The 16,330-nt window shown below is 39.6% G+C and overlaps 1 long non-coding RNA gene across 1 annotated transcript; it reads left to right on the top strand.

Moving 5' to 3' along the window:
- Nucleotides 1-42: 42 nt before the first annotated feature.
- LOC120436186 lies at nucleotides 43-13,053 on the top strand. The gene is made up of 4 exons (XR_005610223.1): nucleotides 43-211; nucleotides 9,728-9,814; nucleotides 10,319-10,405; nucleotides 12,110-13,053. It is a non-coding gene; the product is annotated as an uncharacterized LOC120436186 (long non-coding RNA).
- Nucleotides 13,054-16,330: the final 3,277 nt, after the last annotated feature.

A 16,330-nucleotide genomic window follows, 5' to 3' on the forward strand; every position in this document is an offset into this window, starting at 1 on the left:
CTTAATGACTGTGTTTGCTTTATTTTAGACAAACACACCACCTCACCTCCACCTACATCCACACCTCCAACTACATCAGCCTCTATTACTACAAACACTCCTGCTTATTCCTCGTTCCTTCTCTGTGTGTTATTTCCTGTTGGAGCAGTCTGTGTTTTGGTTCTACTGGTGTTACTGGTTCTGAGACAACATTTTCAGAGGAAACTTGAAGGTAAGACTCAGAATTATTACTTGATAACTTCATGGAAATTTCATTATCATATTATTTATAAACAAGGTGTTTGTAAATAAAAACAACTGTTGTCTTGAATTAAGTCCTCATCAAAACTTTTGGTACATTTGGGGGGGAAAGGTGAAGATAACATTACATCCAGTGACCTCAACATATCACATCACTGATAACAGCCTTTCAAATTGGTCAGCAGTAGTGTTTTATGTCTGTTTCTAGATGTACAATGTGCTTATATGTGAGTTTAAAAAAATATTAAAATGACTGTTATAAGGCTAAGACTTGGTTTAAGATTAAAGATTTTCATGCAAGCAATGAATTTTGACTGTCTGTGCACTGCCTGGATTGATTACAAGAAGGCCTATGACTCGATGTCCCACACCTGGATCCTGGAATCCCTAGACCTATACAAGATCAACAGGGTCCTTAGAGCTTTCATCAGGAACTCAATGGGGATGTGGAGGACTACACTAGAGGCCAACTCCAAGCCCATAGCACAAGTCACCATCATGTGCGAGATCTACCAAGGGGATGCTCTGTCCCCACTGCTGTTCTGCATAGGCCTGAACGCCCTCAGTGAGATCATTGACAAGACTGGATACAGATACTGACTACAGAAAGTAGTCAGAACCGACTGGATTGAACTACCAGAAGTCAACATTGCAGACACTGAGGGCAGCTACAACTACTTGGGGATCCCACAGGCAAATGGGAACCATGAAAAAGCCGATAGGAAAGCTGCAACCACCAAGTACCTGCAGAGGGACAGACAAGTCCTGAAGAATCAGCTGAACAGTAAGAACAAGTTCCGGGCCATCAACATCTACGCCCTGCCTGTGATCAGGTACCCTGCTGGTATAATAAGTTGGCCAAAGGAGGAGATAGAAGCCACTGACATAAAGACAAGAAAGCTCCTTACCATGCATGGAGGGTTTCACCCCAAGTCCAGCACCCTGAGGCTGTACTCTAAGCGGAAGGAAGGAGGCTGGGGACTGGTGAGTGTCAGCACCACAGTCCAGGATGAGACAACGAACATCCAAGAATACATTGGGAAGATGACCCTAACTGACCGAGTGCTCAGTGAATACCTCAGGCAGCAGAAACCCAAGAAAGAGGAGGAAGGCGAGGAACCATCATGGAAGGACAGGCCCCTGCATGGTATGTACCACCGGCAGATAGAGGAGGTGGCTGATATCCAGAAATCCTACCAGTGGCTGGACAAAGCTGGACTGAAAGACAGCACAGAGGCACTGATCATGGCAGCACAAGAACAAGCTCTGAGTACAAGATCCATAGAGGCTGGGGTCTATCACACCAGGTAAGACCCCAGGTGCAGGCTGTGTAAAGATGCCCCTGAGACAATCCAGCACGTAACAGCAGGGTGCAAGATGCTAGCAGGCAGGGCATACATGGAGCGCCATAACCAAGTAGCTGGCATAGTGTAGAGGAACATCTGTGCCGAATATGGCCTGGAAGTCCCGAGGTCAAAATGGGAGACGCCCCCAAGGGTGGTGGAGAATGACCGAGCTAAGATCCTGTGGGACTTCCAGATACAGACGGACAAAATGGTGGTGGCTAACCAACCGGACATAGTGGTGGTAGACAAACAGAAGAAGACGGCCGTAGTGATCGATGTAGCTGTTCCGAATGACAGCAATATCAGGAAGAAGGAACACAAGAAGCTGGAGAAATACCAAGGGCTCAGAGAAGAGCTCGAGAGGATGTGGAGGGTGAAGGTAACGGTGGTCCCCGTGGTAATCGGAGCACTAGGTGCGGTGACTCCCAAGCTAGGCGAGTGGCTCCAGCAGATCCCGGGAACAACATCGGACATCTCTGTCCAGAAGAGCGCAGTCCTGGGAACAGCTAAGATACTGCGCAGGACCCTCAAGCTCCCAGGCCTCTGGTAGAGGACCCGAGCTTGAAGGATAAACAGCCTGCAGGGGCGTGCTGGGTGTTTTATATATATATATATGTATGTATATACATACATGAGACTAATATAAAACCATTATACTTATTACAGAGGACAGCGCTAAGAATTATGCATAATGTTAAATATAGCGAACAAACTATTAGTTTGTTTATAAAATTGACAACACAAAGGCAATTGTGTCAAACACTTACTGGTATAAGAATGTGGAATTCTCTCCATGATCATCTTAAGGGTTGCACAAATGTTTTTCAATTGAAAATGTGCTATAAGAATAAAATGATAAACCAATATGAGGAAGATGAAAATAACAGGAGTTAACTGTAGAAAGAATTATCCCTTTAGTTTGATATTTAGTGTATTGCTAATTTATTATTATGCTGTTTTGTTGGGGCGATCGTGGCTCAAGAGTCGGCAGTTCGTCTTGTAATCGGAAGGTTGCCGGTTCGAGCCCCGACTCGGGCAGTCTTGGTCGTTGTGTCCTTGGGCAAGACACTTCACCCGTTGCCTACTGGTGGTGGTCAGAGGGCCTGGTGGTGCCAGTGTCTGGCAGCCTTGCCTATGTCAGTTCGCCCCAGGGTGCCTGTGGCTACAGTGTGTGTGAACGGGTGGATGACTGAATATGTAAAGTGCTTTGGAGTCCTTAGGGACTAAGTAAAGTGCTATACAAATACAGGCCATTTACCATTTGTTTTGCGCTGTGTAGAATAGTGTCAGAGTGTATTTTGGTTGTAAGCGCCTATTTGTACTATTAAAGATAGGGGGCAGGTGTTAATAAGAATTCATTCTTCTTCCTGCTCAGATACAGTGTTATTTTAATTGAAAGGAAGGTTTGTGTATAGGACATGAAATACTGCTGTACTATGTGTGGAATGTGTGAAATGAAATATATATAATCTACTGACGTGCTGCTTAATTTGTCACATGTTTTTTTGCATCTCTTACTGTCTTTTATTTTCCCTCTTAGCTTTTAAGCTCCACTTCCCACCTCTTCCACACTAAACTGTACAGTTCTACAAGGTGCAAAAACACACTGGAAAAATAGAAGAGAGCCAGATTACACAAAGAGATACAAGGCAATACAAAAAGCCCCAAAAGTGCGTTACAGATTGGCTAGACCTAAACTTTTATACTTTGCACATACATTAACATCCAGCATAAGCAAATTACCATATTCATATGGGATTCAATTTGTTTCAACGGTAGTTTTCTTTTGAAAAGTTGACTTAGTTGAAAAATCTAAAAATGTTCTTGCTGTAGTTGTTAAGTTGACCGTGAAGGTTGTTCTTTGCATGCTGGAATGCATGGTTTTTAGCCTTTGGTCAGCACGTTTCCTGTTTGTGATGAAGACACTGCAATAGGGCTGTTCGATATAACGATATATATCGGATGACGATATAAAAACATCTATCGTTTCATTTTACGCTATCGTTTGTTTCGTGGTGTCGAAAAAAAAACTATTTACAACAATATTTTTTCATCATTTTGATGATCACTGTAGTGACTATATTAATTTCTCAAAGTTCTCTCTTTCTCTTATACTTAATATAACCTCACTAGAGACAGACAAGTGCCTGTTTTTATGCGTTGTCATTACCAACAATGACAGTAAAACCATCGCATGTCCGCTTTTTTATTTTCCACATAAACCTTTCACAATAAATCTCAAGATCCTGTTGAGAGTTTTCAAAATAAACTGAATCACATAAAAGAGGATGCAGAGTGTTTACAGATGAAAAGCAACAAAGAGCCGTCAGGTGCTAAAAAGAAACCTTAGACTCAAACGCTAGAACAGACTTTTCTCCGCAGCACGCTGTGTAATAAATACGTACAAAGAAAATGACGGCCATTACAACTTATGTCTAAAAATGTATCGTTTCATTCATCGGTTAAAACACTTGACTCCAGGTATACGACGCCCAGCTGGAAACACTTCACACAAGTCGAGCTGCCCGACATTCACAGAATTTACAGAAAATGTTAAATTTTTGTGATTTATATCGTTATCGGGACGATAGATGTCTTAATATCGGGATATGAGATTTTGGTCATATCGCACAGCGCTACACTACAGCTGCACAGGTTTTAGTGCAGGGCTGTTATGAAAAAGTAATAGAATGTAAGCAATAAAATGTCAATGATTAGTCTGTACAAATAATAAAGACAAATCTTGGTAAATTACTCTCAGTACAGTTCTGCTGCATGCCAGTTTTAGATTTTATAACATGCTGACATGTTGACCAGTAGAAACATTTTTCAGCAAGTTTCCTATAAAGCTCACAGCTGTGTGGTCAATCAGTCAGATGTATTCTTCTGTGTGAGTTCTCATTTTTCACAGCAGTGTAATGAGAAGAAATATAACTGTTGAAGGCCTGACTGTTTGACATGACTTTTATGTAAGGTAACATAAAAAAAGTGTTTGAAGGAATCTATGATGTCCTATGAAGTTGAGCATTCAGAGATTTGCACTCTTGATGGTAAAGCTTATAGTTTTGGCCAGATCAGATGAACCTGAAACATTCTTAGTTCTTATGCAAACCCCAGTACGTCATGGGAAACTCCCAGCATAGGGGGCTTCCATGATGGACTGAGGAGTTTTTTCTTTACTCACCTCCTTTTACTCTATATGTGTTTGTACACTAAAATCAGCTTTCAGCCTACATGATTCCCATTCTTGTTTATCCTTTCCTTCTTTAGAAAGAGCAGAGATTACAACTCACCTTCAAGAAGGGGCATTTTCTAAATTTTTCTGAGTGATGTTGAAAGTCTGACCATCTGTCTCCATCTTACCCTATCCCTAACATCCTCCTCTGACACACCAAACTTCTGAATGTTCTCCTTCACTAAATCCACGAATCTTCTGTGTTCATCCTCTTTTTCTCCTGCCTGGCTGTATCTTCAGAATCCTTTGTCTAACATATTCACTATTCATCATCTGCACATGTTCAAACCATCTCAGACCTCACTTGTTAATTTTGTGTGATAACCACCCAAATTCAGAAAACAGACCTGATGGAGGTGTTTTTTTGAGTTCATAGAGTTCATAGGGTCAATATGTGAGATCAGAGACTGGGAACTGGCCCTGGTAGGTGGGGTTTCCCCTTTATAAGCACAGGTGCAGGTAATTAGTTCATCTCTTGTGTGAATACCTGATCTAAGCAGTGTTATTTGGCCTTCTAATTTTTTTTAAGACAGCTTGATATGAAAAAACATTGTTTCATGCCCGTGGGGAAACTTGTAGTGGACTATGCCACCTCTTGTGGATACTTATCGGGCTGTGACCCTAACCTGGAGACAGATGGTCAAGCTGCTGCTTTGTTGGGGTGGATTTCTGCTGGGCAGAGGTCCTTTGCAACTTGGTTTAAAACTGGTTTACCTTGACAGCAAAGAGCTAAAGACTGTTTCTTACTATTGTTTGTTTATTTTGTTTAGTTGGTTATAATGGTTGGTTATATTTTATTGTATCAGAAAGCACCAATTAATGTAATGATTTTGTTTTAGAGTGGTTTAATCACGGTGTGTTGCAGACAGTGAAGGCACTGTGTGGAGACAGTTATTATTATTTTATTATTATTGTTGTTGCTTTCTGCATGTACTGCAGTGATGGGCATTGAAGATTTTCTTGTATATATTTTTGCTCATTTGGGTTGAAGTGTAGATCTCTGTGCATTCAAAGTGTAACACATGATGTTTGTTTTTAATAGATTCTCTGCAGTGCTTATCCTGTCTTCCTCGTGCTATCGTACAATTTTTTAGCTTTTAATGCATTTAATGAAGTAGATCTTTTAATATTTTTTTTGTTTGGTGCTGCTGTTGCATGTATAGAAACATTGTTTTGTATCAGCTTTAAACCTTGTGAAATGGCTATAGCCCATTTCCTATTCAAGTAGTACCACCCAGGGGTAATAAATATTTGTTGTAACACTTAACAAGCTGTTGATGTTATTATCTGGATTCTACTAGTAGTGATGTGTCATGTGCAAAGAGCCAATTCCCCACTTTAAAAAAACAAAAACAAACAAACAAGGTTTTTTGTGTTGCCACAGTATTAAACTGTCTTCCCACATACATTGCACACAGCATCATTTCCATGCTGAAGGTAAACACAGTTATGAACTGTGAACAAAGTCAATATTATGTATTTGTGGTCTAATGTTTTGTGCATCAGGTTTCTCATTGGCTCACACTCTCACAGAGCCATAGCACGCATATGAATGAGGGGAAGGTGATTGTAGTTCCTATTAACAGGGTATCGCTGACTAACTCTGCTAATTGCAGAGTTTACTTTTGTCTGTATGTCATATTTACGATGAAAACAAATTTAATCACATTAGATATTGATATTTTCATATGGGGATTGATCCTGCAACATGAAACCCTTGTATTGTTGCTATTGATATTTAAGGATCGCTCCACACTCAGTCAGTGAGTGAGACAGTAGGCAGTTGTGAGGAGGAGAGTGAGAGTGCAAAAAGACACAAATATGACAGACACCCATAAATGAAGCAGCATCTGGCAGCAGATACTAACTAAGAGGAGGAGCCCCCAGCTGAAATTTCATTGGCCCTTACAGGCGAAGAAGATTTGAATGATCCTGCAGGGAAAGCTTTTTAACCAGGGACTGTAGAAAACAGTCACAGTGTCATTGTCAATTGTCAATATCATTGTTTTCAACTGACAACTGATTAGACTCTATGTTTTGAGGAGTTCGTTCACAAGTCATAAATCCCTACTTACCCACAGCTGTCATGTAGCTGAAGTCTGACAAACATTAAATCTTTAGGCCCAGCACCCACGGTACTGCAGGCAAAAGAAGGGCGATTCTCTTTTATCGGCTGTAACAAAAGCTCTGTAATATATAGTCCCGGTGTGGAAATTTTAGCTAAAAGCTCATATAAACCACTTCTACAACTGCCAAACACAGCAAAACATCAAACAGTTAAGAGAGCAGTTACGTCATTTTGCAAAATGTTGGTAAACAAACACAACGGAGTCTCGTCAGTGCAGAGCCTCAGCTGATCAGAATCAGAATACTTTATTGATACCTAGGGGAAATTATTTTGGTTACAGTGCTCCAGTACAAACAGTAACAAGACAACAATACACTAAGTAAGAAATAGCACAATATATACAATGTATCTATCTATCTATCTATCTATCTATCGATATATAAAAGTCACTTATTGATAAGTAGCTGAATAAGAAAGAAGAGCATGTATAGGTGTAGCTATTGCAGTATACAGTGTGTTAAGTTGATGAGTTGTAATCATCCACTTAACAAAGCATCACTCAAAAGCTGAGATCTCACAGATTCCAAAACTGCAAGTTTCATCCCACTCTGACCAAAATTCACCAAACCAGCCGTAAAAACAGACCACAAAGATGTACAGCGTTCCATGAAATATAACGTAAAATCGAACTTACCGTGTCTGTATTTTCCAACGTATGTCATGGTTCTCAAGATCTGGAGAGGTCGTGGTGTGTACCTTTTGTCTTAGCCTCTTCCACCAGGGCGGAACTGGGCCCTGATTCCCCGCCTCTGAACCCGCCCTGAACACACACCTGTGGCTCATTCACACAGATCCTGGCAAACTACTTAAGATGGAAAGAGAGACTGCTTCCTCGCTGGATCGTCACACTACCTAGCACCTTCTTGATCCCCTGCCCGTCTTCCCTGCCGTCTGGATCTCTGTGGACAAGTGTGAGTGAGCGTGAGCTTTTGGAGTGGACATTCGGAGTGAGCTGAAGAGGGGCGTGTGTGTGCCCCCGTCTTGGACCTTCCCTTTGAACCCCGCTTTACTCCCCCGGAGCCCCGTGTTATCCGTTTCACTGTATATATGTATATATTCTCACTTGGTGTCACGTTGTGAATAAACCCTCACCTTCTCTCCGTACTTCAGAATCCTGCGAGTGAGTCCTTTGCCTACTACTCTGTGACAACGTATAAACATCCATTTGGGAAGTTCAATCCTTTCTGCTGTTCAGTACCTAAATTTTTTTTTTAATCTGACAGACGATGGCAAAATGTGGCAAACTGCAAAACACTTGTCTATCTATTTGTTAAAAGTGCTGTAAACTTTCACTGTTTTACTTCAGAAGGATAAGTCGTTTGCTCAGATAATGTTCATATGTCGATTACTGGTTTTCTGGAGTTAAATGTCAACTGGAGCATATTTTCAAAGTGGTTATATGCAGTAAAACCAAAAAACAGGCAACAAGGAACATTTGGAGCAAAACATTTGGCCACATTTAGGAGTTACAGTCAAGTGTAATCTGCATGTACACAAAGAAATAAAAAGGAAATACAACTTAGAATGAACACTGTACATGCTGTTGGATGATGTTGGACTAATACTTGGCCCCTCTTTGAATACTGTCGCCCATTGATGTCCCCATACTCAGAAAAATCCTAGATCCACTACTGGTTTGTTCACATGTTGCTGCATAGTTGAAGGTCTTCATTAAACCATTGCAAAAAGGTGCATAACATTAATTTAAAGCATGTCAAAATTCTTCTTACTCTCAACATTTGGTGAATGTAAGACAGAAATCAGTCTTTAACACACAAAGACAAGTTTACATTCACACCTAAAGCCAAGTAAGAACCAGCATTTAACAAATTTCGCAATATTAATGGTGTTGTGTGTTTTAAATTGTGCATGTAAAACCTCAGCAACTACTTCCTCCTGTTGTTTCCTCTGAACACGTCTGTAGATAATCTTCACAGTGTTGGTGATAGTGTCTGTATAGTCTATTCAGTGTGAGTTGTTCTTCCGCTGTTAATTGTGAATGACAAAAAAAGAAACAAAAAACAAGCAGTTGGTGTTTCTCTGTAACAAATAAAATGACCACAGAGCTTCTGAAAGTGGCTGAAAGTCTATATACTGACTGAACTTTTACATAAATGCTGTCATGTTCTCTCTGTGTGTTTTATTGTAACACATTGTGTACAATCTACACATCAGTGAGAAGAGACAGCATGAGTTTTAAACAAACAGACATCAGACTAAAAACAGGTGCTTTATTGAAAGGAAATTAAGTCTACTTCTTACTTCTAAGTGAAAAGAGACATTATTAGTTATTAACAAAGAGCTGAGACAAGTCTTTTAATGTATTTTCAATAAGAAATCAATAGATGGTCAAATGTTTTGTATATAACAAGAGAATAGAACTCTTTAATGACTCTTTCTCCATTAAATAGACACAGTGTCAATGACGTTATTAAAAATCTGCATGAAAATCATTTAGTAAACTTTAAATGGATCACGTGCTTTTTCTGTGTGACACAGTGATGATGATAGTGTGTATATAGTGTAACAAAGTGTGGGTCTATGTGGTACTTTGCAGTAAAATGTGTTTTCTTCTGGTGTTAATGATGAATCACCAGAAACAACAGGTGGGTGTTTGTCTGAGACAGATGAAGCAACCACAGGGCTTCTGAGACATGTTGGCAGTTTCTAAGAAATCTTTTCATGATCGTCTTCTTTTAACACACATCCTGAACACTGACAGCACTTTTATAAGCTTCACTCTGCACTGATGACCTCTGTATGTGTTTTATTGTGCAGGCTGTGATCCAGCTACGGTCTATTTATCAGTGAGAGCAGACAACATCAGTTGTCGACCAACAGACATCAGAACAAACAGGTCCAGAGGTACAGCTGCTCTTTACTTGGTAAAAAGAAATCAAGCATGTTCTTAAAAAACAATAATGTGAACAAGAACGAATGTGTAGTCAGAAAAGCACTTGTGTCCTTTATTTAAGTGTAAATGGTTTTACACACAGGACATGTACAATTTGTGAAAATGTTGTTTGTGTTTAAAACAGACTCACCTATTCTTGATGCAGCCGTTCATACTCACCGCACAATTACACAGCATGAACCTGTAGTATTTAATTTTCAGATCAGGTTTACTGTACTTGTAGCTTAAAACATTCATCGGTTGTGAATATGCAGCAATACGTAAATAGTAAAATAACAGTGTTTTCCCTCAGACACACAACTAGTATCTAAAGTCCTTTAAAGTCAACAGTGTCTTTTGTTTCTAAGAAATTTTTTCATGATCTTCTTCTTTTAACACACATCCTGAATACTGACAGCAATTTTATAAGCTTCACTATCTGCACTGATGACCTCTGTATGTGTTTTATTGTGCAGAGTGCAATCCAGCTACAATCTACTCATCAGTGAGAAGAGACAAGATCACTCATGGACAAACAGACATCAGACCAAACAGGCGCAGAGGTACAGCTGCTCTTTATTCAAAGGAAATCAAGTCTACGTCCATCTTTCCTGTGTTATTTAGCCTAACTACAGCTCTGTGGCTAGCTACCACATTGCTTTACAGGTATAGTAGATAGATGTACTTCACTGAACCTCCTATTGTTACTAATATTAAGTTAATTTAGTTAAGTTAATGAAGTACTTCATGTTTTAGTTTTTTCACAAATACTTCAGACAGGACATCGTTTATAAGCAAACCTGTAACTCAGCTAAACCTCATAAATCATCTATGACATCGACGTCTGGATGTTAAACTTTATCGTAACACATGGGTGAACAACCACGCTGATCGCTTTATTGATGCTGAAAGAATTTGGGTTGTAACTCTAAAGCAGGAGTGGGGAACTCCAGGCCTCGAGGGCCGGTGTCCTGCAGGTTTTAGATCTCACCCTCGGTCATCAAACCTGAATCAAATGATTAGTTCATTACCAGGCCTCTGGAGAACTTCAAGACATGTTGAGGAGCTAATTTAGCCATTTAAATCAGCTGTGATGGATCAAGGACACATCTAAAACCTGCAGGACACCGGCCCTCGAGGCCTGGAGCTCGACACCCCTGCTATAAAGTGTTTTTTTTGTTTTGGGAATTGAAGGAAAATCTGTACTTTATGGTTTGATCAAGAAGTTTTTAAAATGAAATCCAACAAAATCAAACATAATTCATAGTCTGGAAAATAAATGGTTGCCTAAAGTCCCGTCACACAGAAAAGGTAAATAATGTTTATTATAAATGCTTCGTATTATATAATGATGACCAAAAAAGGTGACTAAATCTCTTGCTGTGGGCTGTGGGTAAGTTACTTTGCTGAATGATTATGTTGAAGATAAATCGTCATGAAATGGTCTCATTGTTATTAACAGCACATGAAAATATAAAAACTTAAGCTCAGGCCGGGCTCTCAGGGTTTATGCTCATATTTAATGGTTTGTTAGACCAACATTAGCATTCAGTGTGAGCACAGGAAGTCATGTGAACTTTGTAAAATGGTTTAAAGTGAAGGCAGGTGAAAGTATAAAACCGCAGGCTGTCAAAAAGGAGGCCGGAGTTCACTGCCTACTCATTCTTCACTCTTAACCAATTCTGCTTAATTCTGTTTAATCTCTTTTATTAAACAATTCTTAAACAATCTTTTATTAAACAATCTTTTCCCATTCTCATTCTCTGTTGCCTCTACGTGCGAATGGAAAAAAAGCACTGTATATGCGTGTTTTACCCGTATTCTATCGCAATATTTCATTTTCTTATCATTGCCTAACATTGTACCAGTATTACCGTGAACGGTATAACATGGCTCAGCCCTACTGCAAAGCTTAGTGAAGAACTTGCAATTTGAAAATATCCATGAGAGCAGGCTCAACAAACCTGCACACATCTAAAGAACTGCTCATCTGTCCCTGCAGCTGGAGGAGAGCTTGCCCTCACTCCTCCAGCTCCCATCCACTGACTCTGGTAAAGTGTCCTGTGCTGTACATTTGCAGCAGCATCTACTGCAGCCCAAACCAAAATCTCGTTCACACTAAAACCTTATTTGTGACAGTTTGGCTGTAAAACCTTTAATAAGAGTTTGTTGTTTCCTCGCTGAAGATCTGTTCTAAAAATGACCTTTACTGATCTTAACCGTGAATGGTCTCTTATTGTTTGAACTGTGTGTGTTTGTGTTTTCAGAGTTTCCATCTGACCAAAATGGCATCTACCCATGAAGTAATCCACCAGTCCAACCACTGGAATCCTGTTGCTGGTCCACACAGGCGCTCAGACTAGATTTTTATATATTCTGTTTGATCTTCTCATTAAACATATTCACATAACACATATTATAACAAATATTTGAATGTAATGTAATGCAGTGTATGGAAAACAATCAGTACCTGGCAGGACGGTGCTGCCCTCCCCACAGCAGTGATCTCTGCAGATCTCTGTAAGAAACTTTGGTCTCACTTGTTCTTCTTGTGCGGTTCTCTGGATTTCACAAATATTAATGAAGAAAAATGTGAGTCGTTGTGGCTGATTAAGATCTGAATAAAACCATAACCACAGATTAAAAGCAGCATGAGCATCACTGGAAACTTTTAAAACTTAAAGAGTTTTAAAAGATCTCAGTTCATATGGTCCAGCCGAGCTTTAAAAGAAAAGTTAAAAACAATAAGAGTTTAAAAACTAAACGGCACAGAATTAAGACATGTAGGGTAGGGTGAACAAGTGGGTCTTCAACTTAGCTTTAAAAACCTCCACAGAGCATGCCTGCCTAATATCTTGAGGGATGTTGTTCCACAAAAATGAGGCACGAAAAGAAAAAGCACTTTATCCAATAGTCTTTTTTCTGACTTTAGAAACACTGTGTTGAATAAAAGTTATGCTTATGATGAGATTTGAGAAATAATTTGCTTTGTCTGTAGGGGCCACCGTAGGGTCCAGCAAATCAGATTAAATATGTACACACACTCATGTTTATGTCAGTGTATCATCGAAAGTATAAAATATAAACGTGCATTTCTGAAACAAACTCTGTCCTGAATTTTCTCACGTTAAAGAATGACTCAAGCAAACATGTATCTTTATACGTTTGTTTGAGTATAAATAGTGTAAAGGGTGACGTATATTTGTGAAACTTCATGTGTTATTAGCCTTCATCTATGTGGCCAAACTTATTCAGACCCTGTAACAGAACAGATCAGACTGGAGGCTGCAGACGGAGCTGTAATCAAAGGTGTATGAGGCAAAGTGATGTGTATCTGAGCTGAAGGCTGATCAGTTAGTGTGACCACTGTGGGACGTCAAGATGCTCTCAAGGTGATGATTAGCTTTTATTTCAGGCATATGAAACAAACCAACATACACAAATACCTGCATATACAGCACCATGAAAAAGTATCCATACCCCTTGAACTTTTACACATTTTGTCGCCTTACAAACACAAACTTAAATGTTTTTAATTGGGATTTTCTGTTATGGAGCAACACAACCATCATATAATTGTGAAGTGGTGTGAAAGTGATGCGTGTTTTTCAAATTTTAAGCAAATGAAAATCTGAGAAGAACTGAGAATCAATGAGTCTGTAATAATAAACTTTTACAGCAGTATTTCCATGTTTTTTTCTGACATCGCTTTAAATTGAATGACAGCACTAACTGCTGCCTCTGTTAAAGGATGTCAGGATGAGTAATGCAGTTATGAACTTTTTTTACAGCAGACTCTTCTCTTCAAAACTTTCATTAAACAAACTGTTATGTAAATGTGTGTTAGTACATATAAAAACTAACACTTTCTCACATGACAGAAGAGGTTTGTATTTCCTCCGTTTGAACAATATGTGTCGCTAACTGGTGATTCTAGATCGGTCATATATGTGAGGTAGGTGAGGTGCTTGAAGTGCACAGAACAAGCTGCTGCATGAATGTGTGGTTAGTCAACAGCACTTTGAGCTGTCAGTGAGACTAGAAAAGAACTTTATATTATGTGCCTGTTTAATGTTGCAGACTGATGGTAGTTTGTACCTGTGAGCTCAAACACCAACAATAATCCAACATTTGAATCCATTTATTCTGAGCTTAAACACTCACACGACTACAGTCCACGAACTAGTGGTGGGCGGATCGATCCAAATATCGATTATATTGATACCAAGTCGGCATCGGTATCAGATCAATACTAGCCTGGTTAGATCGATTCTTTACTTTAAGTTCTGCTTTTGTTTGCAATGCTGTGTTTTTGGCAACGACGAAACAGCCAGGTCACCGGACTCGCCGCTCCTGTGTCGGCACAGAGCAGGCATGCTTTGCTCGCCCTCCCCCCCTCTTGTGTTTAGATGTTGCGCTGTCACGTGATGTGACTTAGACACTTTGGGGGTTCTTAAGTTGTTTACATATCATTTGTATTTTTACCAGTTGTTTTTGTTGTTGAGAATTTTAATTGTACATTTTGTATTATAGTTTCTCAACAGTACTTCATTTAATTAGTTTGCTGGTTTGCACACTTTCTTGTAATATTTGTATTAAAAAAAATAGATAACTAAACCACCACAGCAGACCCGATGGCAGTTTCATGCTTTGCAGCATCATTTATTCTTACAATAATAACAGCGTTGCTGTAACAGTACATTACACCCTGCAGCTCTCCCGCTGCCAGCCGTACCCATCACCAACAACAACAGACAGCTTTGCGCTGGGAAGAGGAGGGAGGGGCGGTAGTTACACTCTCAGTAGCACAGGAACAGAGCGGGAGGGAGAGACAGAGAAAAAGAGCCAGGGACAACAACTTAAATTAATTGAGATTTAGCAATTTAATGATGTATCCACCTTATTTATTGAAAAGTATCTGTATCGATATCGGTGATACTGGCCGGGATTTACTTGGTATTGGATCGATACCAAAATATGCAGTATTGCATACCACTACCACAAACGAGGACCGAAACAATACTCTGAGGCTACGTCCACACTAGCCTGGATAGATTTGAAAATGGTGTTTTCGTCTGAAAAAGCTCTGCGTCCACACAAGCGTTTTCAGTCGTTTTCACACCCATATGGAAAAGATATATATAAATCTTAGAAAGTTTGTATCTGTCTTGTGTATAACTTGTATGAAAAGAAGAGTGAAAACAGATAAGATCCCTTGAAAAATTATATGAATGAAAGTTGTATGTTTTGGATATTTCCCAAAACAATATGAAACAATATATGAAATTAATGAGAAAGTGGCCACTTTAATGAGTAAATCATATAAGCCTTATATGATTCAGTATATGAAGCAAGCCAAATCTCATGCAAGTTATTTAAAAGTTTTTTCAATTTCTTTTCCATATCAGCAGAGTTGCACGTCCACATTGAATCGGCCGAAAACGCTTACGTTCCAGTACTGCGCATGCGTGAAACGCAAGAAGATTCAACCTCCCTCATTTCTGTCTGCCACTTATTTACTTTCTGGCTCTTTGAAAAGTTTTTTAAATGGACTAACAATGAGGTGGAGTTGTTGCTGCGAGTAACACAAAGGTACAAAGTTGGAAAACGTGAGAATTAAAGAATTTGAAGAAAAGCTATCTGGAGCATGTACAGACTGATGTTAATCTTTAATAGGGCTGTCAAAATTGAGAGCAAACAAAACAACTGCTGTATAATGCCTTCCACTATCTCAGTTTAACTGGTTACATTACTGCATCATGCCTAACATGCGTTTTAGAAAGTCTGCGTTTTTCCACACTGCGACACGGAAGCTCCGTTTTCAAATGTATCCGCTTTGGAGAATGTTTTCAAAAAGCTGCGTTTTCCTTGAGTAAAAACACCATGTCAGTGTGGACGGGAGGCCACAAAAAGATGCGTTTTCAAACGAAAACGCATTAGTGTGGACGTAGCCATAGGCTCTTGTCTCTGTGCCAGGGATTTGAGGGAAATGCCTCAGAAAGACTCAGCTCTCTCTTTGTGGTGTCTCAAAAAGAGATACCTCTTTGTGAAAGAGACCAAAATTCTCTCACAAAGAGGGGGTGAGGGTGTTGCCACAGCCTTCATGTAATTGCGTTGCCAGGGAACATGTACAGACATGTCTCCCTTTAAAAGAAACAAAGGAGTCAATTCTATTGTGCTAATATCAGATAACCAGTACCAGGGTTGGCATTTTATTGGTGTTGTTTATGACGTATTAATGCCTGAAAGTCTCATATTTGGGAAGTTGGGGAGGCACAGTAAGCATACCTCCTCTTTCCCGGCAGCACTCCAAGTAACAGTCCTTAAAAAAAGAAAAGCAAAAGGACTGTAGAGGCATAAATCAGTATAAAGAAAATTTGTTACTACAAGAATAAATGGAGTTGCTCTGCTGACATCTTTTTTTTAAAATTTATTTTATTGACTGACTTTAAATGAGCCCACGCCCACTCCATCCTTCCCAGTAACTC

Source organism: Oreochromis aureus, linkage group 3 (assembly GCF_013358895.1).
Source record: "Oreochromis aureus strain Israel breed Guangdong linkage group 3, ZZ_aureus, whole genome shotgun sequence".
Taxonomy (NCBI): Eukaryota; Metazoa; Chordata; class Actinopteri; order Cichliformes; family Cichlidae; genus Oreochromis; species Oreochromis aureus.